This window comes from Eumetopias jubatus, unplaced genomic scaffold, assembly GCF_037043125.1.
Source record: "Eumetopias jubatus isolate StellerSeaLion01/CBP00866 unplaced genomic scaffold, mEumJub1_p1.0 scaffold_7, whole genome shotgun sequence".
NCBI classification, from domain to species: Eukaryota; Metazoa; Chordata; class Mammalia; order Carnivora; family Otariidae; genus Eumetopias; species Eumetopias jubatus.
Window position 1 is genome coordinate 143,715,536 of NW_028274813.1, and position 19,911 is coordinate 143,735,446.

Genomic DNA, 19,911 nt, shown 5'->3' on the forward strand with positions numbered 1-19,911 from the left:
AATGTAAGGCTTTAGAATGAATTCACATTTAAGTTGTTATCAGTTTAAAACTGACTGTTATAAATATAAGTTATTTTACGTAAGCTTCATGGCAACCATCAAGCAAAAACTTAGAGTAGATACACAAAAAATAATGAGGAAGGAATCTAAACAGACCACTAAAGAAAGTCATTTAAACACCAAGAAAGAGATCAAGAGAAGAAAGGAACAGAGGAAATATAAAACAGCCTAAAAACAATAAGCGAAGGGGCAATAAATATATACCTACCAATAATTATCTTAAATATAAATGGACTAAATTCTTCAGTCAAAAGACACAGGGAGGCTGAATAGATAAAACACAAAGAAACAAACAAACAAAAAACCCAAGATCCATCTTTATGCTGCCTACAAGAGACACATTTGAGATGTAAGGACATACACAGACTAAAATGGAAGGTATAGAAAGAGATGTACATGTAAATGGAAACAAAGAGAAAGCTGGGATAGCTATACCTATATTAGACAAAATCAACCTTAAAACATTCTGTAATAGACAAAGAAAGGCTATTCTAATGGTAAAAGGCTATTCATAATGATAAAGAATTCAATCCATAGATGATATAACATTTGTAAATATTTATGCACCCAAAAATGTAGCACCTAAATATATAAAGTAAATACAAATATACCTAAAGGAAGAAAATGACAGCAATCCAATAATAGCTGGGGTCTTTAACATATCACTTACATCAATGGATAGATCATACAGACAAAAGGAAACAATGGCTTTAAACAACAGGTTAGACCAGATGAACTTAACAGATATTTATAGAACATCCCATCCAGAAGCAACAGAATACACATTCTTCTCAAATGCATATGGAACATTCTCTGGGACAGATTATGTGTTAGGCAAAAAACCAAGTCTTTTTTTTTTTTTTCCTTTTTTTTTAAATTTTTTATTGTTATGTTAATCACCATATATTACATCATTAGTTTTTGGTGCAGTGTTCCATGATTCATTGTTTGTTCATAACACCCAGTGCTCCATGCAGAACGTGCCCTCCTCAATACCCATCACCAGGCTAACCCATCCCCCTCCCCCCTCCCCTCTAGAACCCTCAGATTGTTTTTCAGAGTCCATCATCTCTCATGGTTCGTCTCCCCCTCTGACATACTCCCCTTTTCTTCCTCTCCTGTTATCTTCTTCTTTTTCTTTTTTCTTAAAATATGTTGCGTTATTTGTTTCCGAAGTACAGATCTGTGATTCAACAGTCTTGCACAATTCACAGCGCTCACCATAGCACATACCCTCCCCAATATCTATCACCCAGCCACCCCATCCCTCCCACCCCCAACCACTCCAGTAACACTCAGTTTCTTTCCTGAGATTAAGAATTCCTCATATCAGTGAGGTCATGTGATACATGTCTTTCTCTGATTGACTTATTTCACTCAGCATAACACCCTCCAGTTCCATCCACGTCATTGCAAATGGCAAGATCTCATTCCTTTTGATGGCTGCATAATATTCCATTGTGTATATATACCACTTGTTCTTTATCCATTCATCTGTCGATGGGCATCTTGGCTCTTTCCACAGTTTGGCTATGGTGGACATTGCTGCTATAAACATTGGGGTACACGTACCCCTTCGGGTCCCTACATTTGTATCTTTGTGGTAAATACCCAGTAGTGCAATTGCTGGATCGAACGGTAGCTCTAATTTCAACTGTTTGAGGAATCTCCATACTGTTTTCCAGAGGGGTTGCACCAGCTTGCATTCCCACCAACAGTGTAGGAGGGTTCCCCTTTCTCCACATCCCCGCCAACATCTGTCGTTCCCTGACTTGTTAATTTTAGCCATTCTGACGGGTGTGAGGTGGTATCTCATTGAGGTTTTGATTTGGATCTCCCTGATGCCAAGCGATGTTGAGCACTTTTTCATGTGCCTGTTGGCCATTTGGATGTCTTCTTTGGAGAAATGTCTGTTCATGTCTTCTGCCCATTTCTTGATTGGATTATTTGTTCTTTGGGTGTTGAGTTTGATAAGTTCTTTATAGATTTTGGATACTAGCCCTTTATCTGATATGTCATTTGCGAATATTTTCTCCCATTCTGTCGGTTGTCTTTTGGTTTTGTGGACTGTTTCTTTTGCTGTGCAGAAGCTTTTTATCTTGATGAAATCCCAATAGTTCATTTTTGCCCTGGCTTCCCGTGCCTTTGGCGATGTTTCTAGGAAGAAGTTGCTGCGGCTAAGGTCAAAAAGGTTGCTACCTGTGTTCTCCTTTAGGATTTGGATGGACTCCTGTCTCACGTTTAGGTCTTTCAACCATTTGGAGTCTATTTTTGTGTGTGGTGTAAGGAAATGGTCCAGTTTCATTCTTCTGCATGTGGCTGTCCAATTTTCCCAACACCATTTGTTGAAGAGACTGTCTTTTTGCCATTGGACATTCTTTCCTGCTTTGTCAAAAATAAGTTGACCATAGAGTTGAGGGTCCATTTCTGGGCTCTCAATTCTGTTCCATTGATCTATGTGTCTGTTTTTGTGCCAGTACCATACTGTCTTGATGATGACAGCTTTGTAATAGAGCTGGAAGTCCGGAATTGTGATGCCGCCAGCTTTGCTTTTCTTTTTCAGTATTCCTCTGGCTATTCTGGGTCTCTTCTGGTTCCATACAAATTTTAGGATTATTTGTTCCATTTCTTTGAAAAAAGTGGATGGTATTTTGATGGGGATTGCATTGAATGTGTAGATTGCTCTAGGTAGCATTGACATCTTCACAATGTTGATTCTCCCAATCCATGAGCATGGAACGTTTTTCCATTTTTTGTGTCTTCTTCAATTTCTTTCCTGAGTATTTTATAGTTTTCTGAGTACAGATCCTTTGCCTCTTTGGTTAGATTTATTCCTAGGTATCTAATGGTTTTGGGTGCAATTGTAAATGGGGTAGATTCCTTGATTTGTCTCTCTTCTGTCTTGTTGTTGGTGTATAGGAATGCCACTGATTTCTGTGCATTGATTTTATATCCCGCTACTTTACTGAATTCCTGTATGAGTTCTAGCAGTTTTGGGGTGGAGTCTTTTGGGTTTTCCACATACAGTATCATATCATCTGCAAAGAGTGAGAGTTTGACTTCCTCTTTGCCGATTTGGATGCCTTTGATTTCTTTTTGTTGTCTGATTGCTGTGGCTAGGACTTCTAATACTATGTTGAATAGCAGTGGTGAGAGTGGACATCCCTGCCGCGTTCCTGACCTTAGGGGAAAAGCTCTCAGCCTTTCCCCATTGAGAATGATATTCGCTGTAGGTTTTTCATAGATGGCTTTTATGATATTGAGGTATGTACCCTCTATCCCTATACTCTGAAGAGTTTTGATCAAGAAAGGATGTTGTACTTTGTCAAATGCTTTTTCTGCATCTATTGAGAGGATCATATGATTCTTGTTCTTTCTTTTGTTAATGTATTGTATCACGTTGATTGATTTGCGGATGTTGAACCAGCCTTGCAGCCCAGGAATAAATCCCACTTGGTCGTGGTGAATAATCCTTTTAATGTACTGTTGGATCCTATTGGCTAGTATTTTGGTGAGAATTTTTGCATCCATGTTCATCAAGGATATTGGTCTGTAATTCTCTTTTTTGATGGGGTCTTTGTCTGGTTTTGGGATCAAGGTAATGCTGGCCTCATAAAATGAGTTTGGAAGTTTCCCTTCCATTTCTATTTTTTGGAACAGTTTCAGGAGAATAGGTATTAATTCTTCTTGAAATGTCTGATAGAATTCCCCTGGGAAGCCATCTGGCCCTGGGCTTTTGTTTATTGGGAGATTTTTGATGACTGCTTCAATTTCCTTAGTGGTTATAGGTCTGTTCAGGTTTTCTATTTCTTCCTGGTTCAATTTTGGTAGTTGATACATCTCTAGGAATGCACCCATTTCTTCCAGGTTATCTAATTTGTTGGCATAGAGTTGCTCATAATATGTTCTTATAATTGTTTGTATTTCTTTGGTGTTGCTTGTGATCTCTCCTCTTTCATTCATGATTTTGTTGATTTGGGTCATTTCTCTTTTCTTTTTGATCAGTCTGGCCAGGGGTTTATCAATCTTGTTAATTCTTTCAAAGAACCAGCTCCTAGTTTCGTTGATCTGTTCTACTGTTCTTTTGGTTTCTAGTTCATTGATTTCTGCTTTGATCTTTATGATTTCTCTTCTCCTGCTGGGTTTAGGCTTTATTTGCTGTTCTTTCTCCAGCTCCTTTAGGTGTAGGGTTAGGTTGTGTATTTGAGACCTTTCTTGTTTCTTGAGAAAGGCTTGTATTGCTATATACTTTCCTCTCAGGACTGCCTTTGCTGTATCCCAAAGATTTTGAACACTTGTGTTTTCATTTTCATTGGTTTCCATGAATTTTTTTAATTCTTCTTTAATTTCTTGGTTGACCCATTCATTCTTTAGTAGGATGCTCTTTAGCCTCCATGTATTTGAGTTCTTTCCGACTTTCCTCTTGTGGTTGAGTTCTAGTTTCAAAGCATTGTGGTCTGAAAATATGCAGGGAATGATCCCAATCTTTTGGTACCGATTGAGACCTGATTTGTGACCTAGGATGTGATCAATTCTGGAGAATGTTCCATGGGCACTAGAGAAGAATGTGTATTCCGTTGCTTTGGGATGGAATGTTCTGAATATGTCTGTGAAGTCCATTTGGTCCAGTGTGTCATTTAAAGTCTTTATTTCCTTGTTGATCTTTTGCTTAGATGATCTGTCCATTTCAGTCAGGGGGGTGTTAAAGTCCCCCACTATTATTGTATTGTTGTCAATGTGTTTCTTTGCTTTTGTTATTAATTGCCTTATATAATTGGCTGCTCCCATGTTCGGGGCATAGATATTTACAATTGTTAGATCTTCTTGTTGGATAGACCCTTTAAGTAGGATATAGTGTCCTTCCTCATCTCTTATTACAGTCTTTGTTTTAAAATCTAGTTTGTCTGATATAAGGATTGCCACCCCAGCTTTCTTTTGGTGTCCATTAGCATGGTAAATTGTTTTCCACCCCCTCACTTTCAATCTGGGGGTGTCTTTGGGTGTAAAATGAGTCTCTTGCAGACAGCATATTGATGGGTCTTGTTTTTTAATCCAATCTGATAGCCTGTGTCTTTTGATTGGGGCATTTAGCCCATTTACATTCAGGGTAACTATTGAAAGGTATGAATTTAATGCCATTGTATTACCTGTAAGGTGACTGTTAACTGTCTGTTGTCTGTGTTCGTTTCTGCTCTTTGCTGTTTTTAGGTTCTCTCTTTGCTTAGAGGACCCCTCTCAATATTTCTTGGAGGGCTGGTTTCGTGTTTGCAAATTCCTTTAGTTTTTGTTTGTTCTGGAAGCTTTTTATCTCTCCTTCTATTTTCAATGATAGCCTAGCTGGATATAGTATTCTTGGCTGCATATTTTTCTCGTTTAGTGCTCTGAAGATATCTTGCCAGTCCTTTCTGGCCTGCCAGGTCTCTGTGGATAGGTCTGTTGCCAATCTAATGTTTCTACCATTGTAGGTTACATATCTCTTCTCCCAAGCTGCTTTCAGGATTTTCTCTTTGTCTCTGAGACTCGTAAGTTTTACTATTAGATGTCGGGGTGTTGACCTATTTTTATTGATTTTGAGAGGGGTTCTCTGTGCCTCCTGGATTTTAATGCCTGTTTCCTTCCTCACATTAGGGAAGTTCTCTGCTATAATTTGCTCCAATATAGCTTCTGCCCCTCTCTCTCTCTCTTCTTCTTCTGGGATCCCAATTATTCTAATGTTGTTTCGTCTTATCGTATCACTTATCTCTCGAATTCTGCCCTCGTGATCCTGTAGTTGTTTCTCTCTCTTTTTCTCAGCCTCTTTATTTTCCATCATTTTGTCTTCTATATCGCTGATTCTCTCTTCTGCCTCATTTATCCTAGCATTTAGTGCCCCCATTTTTGATTGCACCTCATCAATAGCCTTTTTGATTTCGATTTGGTTAGATTTTAGTTCTTTTATTTCTCCAGAAAGGGTTTCTCTAATAACTTCCACGCTTTTTTCAAGCCCAGCTAGTATCTTTAAAGTCATGATTCTGAACTCTAGGTCCGACATCGTACTAATGTCCGTATTGAGTAGGTCCCTGGCTGACGGTACTACCTCTTGTTCTTTTTGCTGAGGTGATTTCTTTCGTCTTGTCATTTTGTCCAGAGGAGAATAGATGAATTAGAGAACAAAAGGCTAACAGGTTTACAACGTCCCCAGCAAATATACTGTATACAAATCAGAAAAGACCTGAAACCAGGGGAAAAGAAAGGGAAAGAAAGAAAAAAGAAAGAGAAAAAGAAAAAAAAAAGAAAAAAAGATAAAAACAAAAACAAAACAATTCAGAAAAGGCAGAATATGATCAAATATGATCAGGCTAGTGCATAGATCAGTGCCACACACTAGATTTTGGGCGTATTTTGGTCTGTTAGAAAAAAGTGCCTCCTAAAATTTTAAAGGAAGAAAGACATATGTACAAAATAAGGGTTGATACAATGAAGGGATGGAAGATGACTGTAAAGATGAAAATTATAAAAGATTTTATAAAAGGACTTGGTAAGATAAGTTGTTTGAAAAAAGAAAGAAGATTTAAGGAAAAAAAAAAAAGGAAAAAGGGAGAGAATGTGATCAGGCAGGAGACTAGAACAAAGCCATACACTAGTGGTTTAGAGTATATTTTGATCTGTTAGAAGAAACTGTACCTCAAAATTTTAAAGAGAGAACAACTTATATATATATGCCAAAAACAAGGATAACTACTATGAAGGGATAAAATATGACTCTAAAAATGAAAAAAAAAAAAATAAAAAATGTTTTTTTTTTTAAAAAAGGGATTTATAAGATGTTGGTTGAAAAAGGGAAAAAGAAAAATAAAAAAAAGTCAACAAAAATTAACTTTGATGAAATAATGAATCATGGTAAAAAAAAAAAAAAAAAAGAAGCCATGAATCTATGTGCAGTATTCCCCTAGCGCTGGAGTTCTCCTATTCTCCTTGATCGATCAACTTGGTCTTGGCTTGCTGGCTGTTTGTGCTGATCTTCTGGGGGAGGGGCCTGTTGCTGTGGTTTCCAAATGTCTTTGCCGGAGGCGGAATTGCCCCGCCCTTGTCGGTCCGGGCTAAGGAAGCTGCTCCAGTTTGCTCTCAGGAGCTTTTGTTCCCTGCAAGCTCTCGGTACAGCTTTGGAGGCCCAGGGCGAAAATGGCGGCCTCCCAGTCTCCGCCCGGAGGAGCCGAGAACTCGGGGCCCCACTCCTCAGTGCGCCCCCAGAGAAAAGCAGTCACTCCCGTGTCCCCGGTCTCCGGCCGCACTCCGTGCTCACCCGGCCTGTGATCGAGCGTTGCTATCTCTGGCACCCGACCCCGCTCGGAGTCTCCAAACCCAGCAGATCCCTGCAGTGCGTTCCCGCACCGCTCCTCCCCGGGAAGGAAGGGGAGTCTCCCCGGATCTGCTGCTTGTTGGGTCCCTGCTGGGGGAGCCGTGCCCCGACTGGGCCGCAGATCACAGTTTGTGGCAACCCAGAGCTGAGAGCCCGCGACTCTGCTCCGTCTCTGCAGCCGGCTTCCCTGCTCTGATACCTGGGAGCTCTGCTGCACTCAGGCACCCCCGGTCTCTCTGTGACCCCAAGGGTCCTGAGACCACACTGTCCCGGGAGGATTCCACCCCCCGCTTAGCCACTGCAGCGACGTCCCTCCGCCGAGCCAACTTTTAAAAGGTCCGATTTTGTGCTCCGCGGCTCTAGCACTTGCCAGAAGCGGCCGGCGGAGGCCCCTCCCCCGCCGTCTATCCTCCCGAATATCGCCTCGGATTCACTTCTCCGCACGCCCTACCTTCCAGTAAGTGGTCGCTTCTCTGTTCAGAGAGTTGTTGCTACTCTCCTGTTCGATCTCCTGTTGAGTTCGTAGGTGTTCAGAATGGTTTGATCCCTATTCAGCTGAATTCCTGAGACCAGACAAAATCTAGGTCTCCTACTCCTCCGCCATCTTGCTCCGCCCCCAAAAAACCAAGTCTTAACAAATGTAAGACTGAAATCACATCAAGCATCTTTTCCAACCACAATGGTATGAAACTGGAAACCAATTACAAGAAGAAAACTGGAAAATTCACACATATGAGCAGACTAAACAATATACTACTGAACAACTAATGGGTCAAAGAAATCAAAAAAGAAATAAAATATTACCTCGAGACAAATGAAAATGGAAATACAGCATACCAAAATTTATGGAACACAGAAAAGGCAATTTTAAGAAGGAAGTTTAGAGCCATAGATACCTATGTTAAGAAACAAGAAAAATCTCAAATAAGCAATCCAACTACACCTAAAGGCACAACAACTACAAAAAAAAAATGCATTCCAAAGTTAGTAGAAGAAAGGAAATAAGAAAGATCAAAGCAGAAACTAAAGAAATAGAGACTAAAAAGACAATAGAAAAGATCAATAAAACCAGAGTTAGTTCTTTAAGAAGATAAACCAAATTGACAAAACTTTAGCTACAGTCACCAAGAAAAAAGAGATGGCTCAAATAAATGAAATCAGAAATGAAAGCAGAGACTTTACAACTCATACCACAGAAATGCAAAGGATCATAAGAGACTACTATGAACAATTAATTATACACCAAATTGGAAAACCTAGAAGAAATTGATGAATGTCAAAAAAACATAAACCTTCCAAGACTGAATCATGAAGAAATAAAATACTAAAACAGACCCATTACTAGTAAGGATATTGGATCTTAATAATAATAGTCCAGGACCAAACAGCTTCACTTGATTTTAACCAAACATTCAAAGAAGAGTTAATACCAATCTTTCTTAAACTATTCCAAAGAATAGAAGAGGAAGGAACACAACCAAGCTTATTTTTGAGGCCAGCATTACCCTGATGCCAAAACCAGAAAGGACACAAAAAAGGAAAACTACAGTTCAATATCCCTGATGAATATAGGTGAAAAAATCCTCAACAAAATACTAACAAATCAAATTTAACAATACATTAAAAGGATCATATGCCATGATTAAGTGAGATTTATTCCAAACTTGCAAGGATGGATCAAAGTCTACAAATCAATCAATGTGATGCACCACATTAAGAAAATGAAGAATAAAAATCTTATGGTATCTAAAGCTGAAGAAATAGCATTTAACAATATTCAACATTCATTTATGATAAAAACTCTCACCAGGGTAAATATAAAGAGAACATTCCTCAACATAATAAAGGTCATATATGTCAAGTCCACAACTAACGTAATATGCAATGATAAAAAGCTGAACCTTTTCCTCTATGATCAGTAGCAACACAAGGATGCCTACTCTCACCAATTTCACTCAACATAGTATTGGAAGTCCTAACCATAGCAAATAGGACAGAAAAATAAATAAAAGGCATCCAAATTAGAAAAGAAGTAAAATTCACCATTTGCAGATAACATAATACTTATGAAGAAAACCCTAAAAATTTTACAAAAAAAAAACCAGTAGAATTAATGAATAAATTCATTAAAGTTATAGGACAAAAATCAATATAGAGAAATCAGTTGCATTTCTATACACTAATAATGAACTATCAGAAAGAGAAATTTGCTTGTTTGTTTTAAATCCCATCTACAATCACATCAAAAAGAACAAAATGCTGAGGAATAAATTTAAACAAGGAGATTAAAAACCTATATGCTGAAAACTATGGGCATTGATGAAAGTAATTGAAGGCACAAATGAATGGAAAGATGTTCAATGCTTATGGATTGGAAAAATTGATATTGTTAAAATGTCCATACTATCCAATGTAATCTTGAGTATAAATTCAATGCAATCCCTATCAAAAGTCCAGTGGCATTTTTCACAGAACTAAACGAAACAATTCTAAAATTTGTATGGGACCACAAAAGACTCTAAGTATCTTAAGCTCTTGAAAAAGAAGAACAAAGCTGAAGGTATCACACACCCTGATTTCAAACTACATTATAAAGTTATTTATTCAAAGCAGTATGGTATTGGCATAAAAACAGACACATAGATTGGTGGAACAAAATAGACAACCCACAAATAAATCCATGCATCTGTGGTCAACTAACTTATGACAAAATATCCAAGAGTAAAAATGGGAAAAAGATAGTTTTGTCAATAAATGGTCTTGTGGAAACTGGACAGCAATATGCAGAAGAATGAAACTGGAAAACTATGTTCATACACAAAAATTAACTCAAAATGGATTAAACAATTGAATGTAAGACTTGAAACCATAGAATTTCTAGAAGAAACAGGCAGTAAACATTAACATTAGTCTTGGTTATGAGTTTTGGGATTTATACAAAAACAAAGTCAATAAAAACAAAAATAAACAAGTGGATCCATATCAAATTAAAGCCTTCTTCACAACAGAGGAAACCATCAACAAAATGAAAAGGCGACCTCCCAAATGGGAGAAGATATTTGCAAATCATATGTCCAATAAGTGGATAACATCCAAAATATATAAAGAACTCATGCAACTCTGTAGCAAAAAAAAAAAAATTCTAGTTTAAAAAAGGCAGATGATCTGAACAGACATTTTTTTTTCCCAGAGAAGACATACAGAAAGCCAACAGGTACATGGAAAGATGATCAACATCACTAATCATCAGAGAAATGCAAATCAAAACCACAATGAGATGTCACCTCACACTTATTAGAACGGTTATTATCAAAAAGGCAAGATAACAAGTTTTTTTTTTGCAAGATAACAGGTGTTCTTGAGGATATGGAGAAAAAAGGAACCTTGTGCACTGTTGGTGAGAATGTAAATTGGTGCAGCCACTATGGAAAACAGTATGGATTTCCTCAAAAAATTAAAAATAGAATGACCATAGGATCCAGCAATTCCACTTCTGGGTATTTATCTGAAGAAAACAAAAAGACTAACTCCAAAAGAGAGCTGCACCCCCATGTTCATTCCAGCATTATTTACAATAGCCAAGATATGGAAGTAAACTAAGTGCCCAACAACAAATGAATGGATAAAGAAAATGTGGTTTATATATATACAGCAGAATATTATTTGGCCTTAAAAAAGAATGAAATCTTGCCATTTGCAACAGGATGGATGAAAATGGTAATGTATCTTCTCTTCCTTATGATTTTCTTAAAAACATTTTCTTTCTCTAGCTTATATTAGTATAAGAATACAGTATATAATACATATATCACACAAAATATGTGTTTATTGACCATCTACAATTTCAGTAAGGCTTCCAGTCAACAGACTATTAGTAGTTAAGTTTCAAGTAAACTTTCACTGCATAGAAGGTTAGCAACCCAACCCCTGTGTTGTTCAAGGGTCAACTGTCTTACTTTTTCTATGTACATTAATTAAACTTTCTAATCAAAAGACAGAAATAGAATAGATAGAATAGGTAGAATAGATAAAAACATGATACAACTATATGCTAGCTACAGGGGACTCATTTTAGATTCAAAGACACAAATAGGTTGAAAATGAAAGAATGGAAAAAGACATTCTATGCAAATAGTAACCAAAAGAGAGCTGAGGTGGCTATATTGGCATTAGAAAAAATATACTCTAAATAAAAAAAAAAAGGTTACATGAGACTAACAAGGTCCCTATATATCAATACAAAGTTATATACAACAAGAAGATAAATTAATTATAAACATTTATGAACCTAATAACAAATCCTCAAAGTATAAAAAGAAAAATTGATAGTATTTTAAGGGGAAAAAAAGACAGTTCTTCAACAATAATTTGAGATTTCAATACCCACTTTCAATAACAGATGAAACTAAATGTTGGAAAGGAAACATTTTTTCCAAACCTTTAAGATTCCTCTAGCTAGTCTAATAATTAAATTGGCTAAGTTAAATTAATTAAATTAAATTAAATGGGGCAGATTAACAGGAGAAAAAAAAAAAACAAAGTTTATTACATACACACAGGGAACCAGCAATGAAATTGAGACCCAAAGAAATAACCAAGGCAGGTAGTTTTTATTCTTCCTAGACAAAGAGATAAACTTGTGAGAAGTTGACAGGAAAAAAAATAAACATATATCTAGGAGCTTCAATTAGTAAGGAATTCTAAACAGAATTTGGGCTGGGGTAGTAAATTACTAAAAAGTAACAAGGGTTGTTTATACAGCCTTCTTAGCTCTAATTCCCTATCTTTGGTGATAAGGTTGTCCCTTTACCTCCTGGTACAGGGAAGGTATCTCTTTCACATTGGAGATTTATTTCCTGCTCTCTGGAGATTTTTTTTTTAATGTAACTTTTAATTCAAAACCATCAATATGCCAAAGTGGGACTTCTGGGGCAGCATACCCTTGGCCCCTACCTAGACAGCAGATAAGTAAGAAAATAGATGACTTAACACAATAAAACAACTAGATCTAACAGCAATATACAGAATACTCTACCCAACAACAGATTGTCTCCTGTACATGGGGCATTCTCCAGGATAGACCACAAATCAAGTTAGGCCACAAATCAAGCCTCAGTAGATTCTAAAAAGATAGATATCATAAAAAGTATCTTCTCTGACCATAACTGGGTGAAATTAGAAATCAATAATAGAAGGAAAATTGGAAAAGTAAGATATGTGTGGAAATTAAACAACACACCTTAAAACAATCAATGGTTAAAAAGTAAATCACAAGGAAATTTGAAAATATTTAGAGAAAAAATAAACTGGAAACACAATATCTCTAAAAGTTATAGGATGCAATGAAAACAATACTGACATGAAAATTGATAGTCCTAAACATTTACCTTAAAAGAGAAGATCTCAAATCAACATGCTAATTTCACAGCTTAAGAAACTTGAAGAACAGACTACACACAAAGCTAATAGAAGAAAAGATAAGTGAAATAGAAAACAGAAACAGAAAAAAATCAACACAACCAAAAGTTGACTCTTTGAAAAGATTAACAAATTTGATGAACTTTTAGTTAGACAGACTTTTAAAAAAGTAGAGAGAGGGAGAACTTAAATTACTAAAATCAGAAATGAAATGGAGACATTACTACCAATTTTAAAGAAATAAAAATGATTATAAGAGGGCACTATGAGCTATTGTATATCAACAATTGGGTAACTAAATGAAATTGTCAAATTCCTAGAAAAACAAAATCTACTGAGACTGAATCAAAGAAATAGAAAATCTGAATAGATCTATAACTATTATGGAGATCAAATCAGAAATCAAAAACTTCTAAAAATAAAAACAACTCAGGATCAGATGGCTACTCTGATAAATTCTAACATACACTTAAAGAATTAACAACAATCCTTGCAAGATGTTCCAAAAAGTTGAAGAGGAAGGAACACTTTCTAACTCATTTTGTGAGGCCAACTTTACCTTAATACCAAAACCAGATAAAATCCCTATAAGAAAATAAACTATAGACCAATATCCCTTATGAATATTGAGCAAAAATTCTGAACAATATACTAACAAACCAAATTCAGGTGCATATGAAAAAGGATTATATACAATGACCAAGTGGGATTTATTCTTGGAATGCAAGGATGGTTGACGTCAATCAATGCAGTACACTAAATTATCAGAATGCCTAAAACAAAAACAAATAAAACCCTATTGGTCATATCAATTGATGTAGAAAAAGCATTTGACAAAACTCAACACCTTTTCATGATAAAAATACTCAACAAACTAAGAATAGAAAGAAACTACCTCTACAAAATAATGGCCATATATGAAAAACCCAGTTGCCATCATGGATGCATAAAGAAAATGAGGTTTATATATATATATACAGCAGTGATGAAAGACTAAAACTGTTTTTCTAAGATTAGAAACAAAACAGTGATACTCACTTTTGCCCCTTCTTTTCAATATAGTATTGAAAATTATACCAGAGAAATTAGGAAAGAAAAATAAACAAAAGTCATCTAATTGGAAAGGAAGAAGTAAAATTATCTCTGTTCACAGATAATATCATATTGTATTAGAAACACTAAAGTTTACACACACACAGATAAATTGACAAAAAAAATTCAGCAGAGTAGCAGGACATAAAAATCAACACTTCAAAATCAGTTGCATTTCTACACACTAACAATGAAAAATCTGAAAAGGAAATTCTAAAAAATTCCATTTACAATCATAGCAAAACTAATAAAATACTTAAGAATTAACCTAACCACGAATGTGAAGGACTGTACAATGAAAACTACAAAATATAGCTGAAAAAAATTACAGAAGACTTAAATCAATGGAAAAACATTCCCTATTCAGTGATTGGAAGACTTAATATTGCTATGATGTCAATTCTACCAAAGGGATATGCAGATTTAATGCAATCCTTATCAAAATCCCATTGCCATTATTTTGCAGAAATAGAAAAACATTTTCTCAAATTCACATGAATCTCAAGGAACACTGAATAGCTAAAACAATCTTGAAAAAGAAGAATGAAGTTGGAGGACTCACATTATTTATGAATTTACTATAGAGCCACAGTAAACAAAATAGTGTGGTATAGGCATAAAAAAACCCTAAAAAGCCCAGAAATAAAACCTTGCATATATGATCAAATGACTTACCAAAGGGTGCCAAGACTATTCAGTGAGAGACAATCTTTTCCACAAATGGCATTTGGAAAACTGGACATTCACATGCAAAAGAATGAATTTGAACCTTTATCGAATACCATATGCACATATGCAAATATGAACTCAACATAGGTCAAAGACGTAAATGTAAGAGCTAAAACTATCAAACTTGAAGAAAACAACATAGAGGAAAGCTTCATAACTTTGAATTTGACATTGATTACTTGGATATGACAACGAAAAAACAAGCAACAGCAACAATAAATAGACAAATTAAACTTCATCAAAATTTAAAATTTTGTGCATCAAAGGGCACTATCAACAGAGTAGAGAAGCAACATAAATAATGGGAGAAAATATTTTCAAATCATATATCTGGTAAGGGATTAATATCCAGAATATATTAAAAAAAAAAACTCCTATCACTCAAAAATGAAAAAAAAAACATTTCAAAACTGGTCAAATCTGTATAGACATTTCTTGAAAGAAGGTATACAAATGGCCAATAAGCACATGATGTGATTCTCAACATCACTAATCATTAAATAAATGCAAATCAAAACAACAGTGGCTATTAAAAAAATAAAAAATAGAAAATAGGTATTGTTGAGGATGTGGAGAAATTGGAACTCTTGCTCTTAGGAATGCAGAATGCTGCAGTCACTGTGGAAAGCAGTAGGCCGGCTCCTCAGAAAATTAAACATATAATTACCCTATGATCCAAAAATTCTACTTCTGGGTTTACACAGAAAAGAATTGAAAGCAGGGGCTTAAACAGGTATTTGTATACCAATGTTCATAGCAACATTATTCACAGTAGTTCAAAGGTGGAAACAATTCAAATGTCCATGGACACATGAATGCATAAACAAATTTTGGCTATATGTATACAATGGAATACTATTTTGCCTTAAAAAGGAATGAAATACTAATTACATGCTACAACATGTATGAACCTTGGAAACATTATGATAAGTAAAACAAGGCAGACACAAAGGGAGAATTATTATATGATTCCATTGATATAAGGTACCTAGAACAGTCAAATCCTTTAGTGACAGAAAGTAGAGCAGTAGTTACCAGGAACTGGGGGTAGGGAGAGTTATTTAATAGTTACAGAGTTTCAGCTGGGGATGATGAAAAAGTTCTGGAGATGGATAGTGATGATTGTTGCACAACAACATGAATGAACTTAATGCCACAGAATTGTACACTTAAACAGGGTTAAATGTAAATTTTATATTCTGCATAATTTACCACAATTAAAAAAAAGATAATTCATTGTTAATGTAAAAGACAATTGAGTAACAATTAACCTATGTAGAAGTAACGTGTGACAACAACAGCAAATAGGACAGAAAAAAGAACAGAAGTATATTGTAAGATTCATATACCATACATGAAATGGTATGTTACTTAAAGGTAGACTATGTAATACTTTAAAGGTATCTATTTTAAACTCTAGAACAACTAGTAAAAACAAAATAAAATAGATATAACTAACAAGCCAGTAATACAGAGAAAAATGAAATGAGAATAAAAAAATCGTAAATCTTTATAAAAACCTCAGTTGGTTCCATTTGCCAAGTAATTTAAGTGAAGGGGTCAGGCTAAGTGTTAAAATAAATAGACTACACTGTTCTAAGAAGCCCATTCCCAATATAAGTGGAGCGGGGTAGGGTGAGAGGATGGGAATGTATGCTTATTATTGCTAAATCTACTTTCAATTTTTTTCTCTTTTAAGAAAAGCCAGAAATCTAGAGTATTTGCTTACTCATTCCTTTGCTTACTTATTCATTTATTTATGTGAAACCTGGTCTTTAATTGTTGTTTCTGATTTATTTTAAAACAGTACTGGCTGATTAAAACATGGTCATAGTCTATATGTAGCCTTCAGATGACTATCATGAGAGTTCTAATTTAAATAAGGTGACTGCTCGATTTGGCAACACATATACTAAAATTGGAATGATACAGAGAAGATTAGCATGGCCCCTACCCAACGATGACACACAAATTCATGAAGTGTTCCATATTTAAAGATAAACAAACAAACAAACAAATAAGTGAAAATAAAAGAAATAAATGAATTAAAAATACAGAGTGTGCTTTCTATGAATGGAGCATTTATTACATAGCGTACCTTGTACCTTCTACCCTGTTCCTACTCTTTCTTTTGCTTTTTCTGATATTTTCTGTCCAAATACTTTTTTCAGAGTCCAAATCAAGCACCATCTTTCCCTCGGAATTTTCCTTCTTCTTCTAATCAGACATGACCTTTCTTTTTTCTTAACAATCAAGATTCTTTTGTTTCTGTTTGGGCAAAACACTTAAAAATCTGCTTTGAATACCTGAGAATCAATCAGTTTATTATTCCATTAATGAAATAACTCAAACATTTATTAAATTCCCGCCATGGACTGGCACTGCAATGTTCTTACCTGCTTTTAGCCTGGATTTGCTTCCTCTCACCACTCTTTCTCTATACAGTTGCCAGGGTGGGTCTCTTCTAGAATCATGTCTTTCCCCTGACAAAACTATTCAGTAGCTCCTTCTTGTTTGCAGGAGGAAGTTAACTCCTTCTCCACATTTCCTGTCTTCTTGTACCTGGCCCTTGTATATCTGCTTCATCTTACCTCTTGGTTTCTTTACCCTGATTCTTCATAAACACAAAATTACCTACAGTCCCATAAAATTGCCTTATTCTATACAAGTAGGCTCTTGGTTTAGGACATCCTCCACTCAACTTGTCAAGTTCTGCTTCCTCATAGTGACACTCGTTCTGGGTTTTAGCCATCTCTACTACACCTACCCACATAAACAGAGCCTCCCTTCTTGGTCTCTGTTTTGGATGGTACAGAGTGGGTGTTATTGGGGCAAGTGGTCCACCCATCGCCCAGTTTCCCCAAGTTCAACTATTTTAGGCTCTCACACTGGAAACTAAATTCTTAGTGAGACTGGTTAACCCTGAGGTTATGTGGAACTGGGGTGCCCTCTACTGCTTTCCAGAACTGTAACTATTTTGCTTTATGTCATTCAATAAAAGGGAAAATGCTAATGGAACAAATGGGAATTCAGCTGATAAACTGTTATTTCTCAGGGCAAACATTGAATTCTATATCAAAATAAACAAACACATTAAAATGGTAATAAATATTCTTCTAAATATGAGTTTCTATATAATTTCGATATGTCACTATTTCACTATCCCCTCAGGCCCACCTAACCTAAGGCTCTGTTATATGTTCATAAAAATTAAGAAGAAAGACTGGGTTATCATTTCATCACATGGAGGAGGTAAGTATCTAAGCGACATGCTTAAATACAATTTTAAAGATTAGATTTTATTTAAGATAATTTCCATATGTTCAATAATATGCACTGAAATTAAACTGATAGAAAACATACCCAAAACATGGAAATTTTAAAATTAATTCATCAAAAGAACATAAATTCACTTACAGTGGATATTTCATTATTTGTCAATGATACCCTGATAAGGTATTATTGTGAAGATTCAATGTTCATACCTCTCACTAATCCAAAAGTAATCTCTGACTTGCCCGCATTTTCTTTTTTTGCAAAAATTTCTGAATAACCTTGTTTCATAATCTAGAAAGCTTTAAATTCACTAGTTATTTGAACTCTTTCATTTGCCTTATGCTGTTTAATCCTGAGAGAAAAGTAGCTGTCACTGGTATATCTAAATCTAGAATTCTAACACCTAAAAGCTGAAAATTACATTAAGTTGATTCTGATTGTTTTTAATTTAATGATTTTGACTGTCAACAAGCCTATCTCAGTGATTGGTTTTTTGAAAAATTAGAAAATGAAGAAATGTATGTGTTTAAGTTAATCAGTTTAGAATCAGAAAAGTTCAAATGAGCATCTTATCTAATTTATATTTCATGCAGAACCACTAAAATCAGAATTATTTAACACTGTGGCTAAATGTATATCCAGAGTAACACCTCCTGTATATTTGTGATATTCATACATTTTTTTATGTCCTGTTCAGAAATATATTTACAATTACCCATTTCTGAAGAATCTCAGAATTTTTGAAATGTGCAAAAGTACCAGCAGGTAACTTAGATTTGGAATACATGGTATTAGGCACAACTGAAGAATAAAGTAACTTCACATCCTGAAAGATTAAAGATCCTTTCCGGAGCAGAGTTAGAGATTTGCCTTTTCTCACAATTATTCTGTTAAAAGTGACTATTAACAATGCAGTGTCACAAAAGCTGTGGAACGATAGTATAAGTCTCATCATTTTCTTGGTGGTTTAACTTTAAATCTTGATCATTTTCTCTCGGATGTTTTCATAGTCAAGAGGCATCCACCTCCTGAGGAAACAAGATGCTGCAATCTGAAAATTAAGGACTGTGCTGGCTTTTGCATCCATCTTGTTTGTGCTGCTTTAAGGGGACCCTATTTCCTTACAGTTGTCGTTAGTGCCACCTCTCAGGATCTGCACCTCTGAGACAGAGACAGACATAACCCCACAACCCCAGTACTGAAACCTACATGTGCATGGGTACCAGCGGCAGTGCAGTGCACCCATGTCCTGGTCCCAGGAGCGCTCCTTGGGGGAGCTTCCTCCCGCTTAACCCCAGAGCTGCTCTCAGGTCTTCAGACCCACAGCCCCTTGCTATCGACACACGGTTTCTTGTCAATAAATAACACTACAGGAAAAAAACAAAAAACAACAAAAAACAAAAAAACAATGTATATTGCGATTAGGTAAGTGTTTAATTCTAATTCTAATCCAGTTTTGCTCTTTCCATCCCGTAGCAATAAATTACAGGTAAAAAAAAAAAAAAAAGAAGCCTCATAAAGGAGTTTCTTCCTTAAGAGAATAGGAGATGAGGGCATGACGGAGTGTGAGGACTGAGGAGGAACACCAGGTTAGGGAGGTACTCAGATTTGGACCTAAAGAGAAAAACTCGGAGCAACGGCCTCAGTCTACCGCTTTGCTGACAGTCCCCCTCCACCTTTGCTGTAAAAAAGGGAAGCCAGTGGTTATTACAGGAGGCACCAAATATGCTCCTGAAGGCCTTCAAGAAACTTCAGATATATGGCCTATCCCAAACCAGGCCAAGCGCGGGCCCTGAGCCCTCCCCCTCTGCTGAGCCGGCCCGAGGGCGCATTTGGTGAGAGTCTGGCGGCCTCTACCGGAGCGCCTCTGCAGAGGAACGTTCCTCAAACCCAGAGACGACATGTGGCGCTCAGGAGAGGTGAGAGCGAGCGCGCGAGTGCACTGGGGGCGCGGGGGGATCTGCAGCGGGGCAGCGCGCGGCCTCGGGCGCGGCGCA

At 36.1% G+C, this 19,911-nt stretch overlaps 1 protein-coding gene and 1 non-coding gene across 2 annotated transcripts in view; one reads left to right on the forward strand and one right to left on the reverse strand.

The window, feature by feature from the left end:
- GABRB3 (gamma-aminobutyric acid type A receptor subunit beta3) overlaps window positions 1-19,911 on the reverse strand; it is a 468,239-nt gene that overhangs the window by 447,114 nt on the left and 1,214 nt on the right. The gene's annotated exons all lie outside the window — the stretch shown is intronic.
- Window positions 16,527-16,633, forward strand: LOC114196547 (U6 spliceosomal RNA). Its single transcript, XR_003606713.2, has one exon. It is a non-coding gene; the product is annotated as a U6 spliceosomal RNA (small nuclear RNA).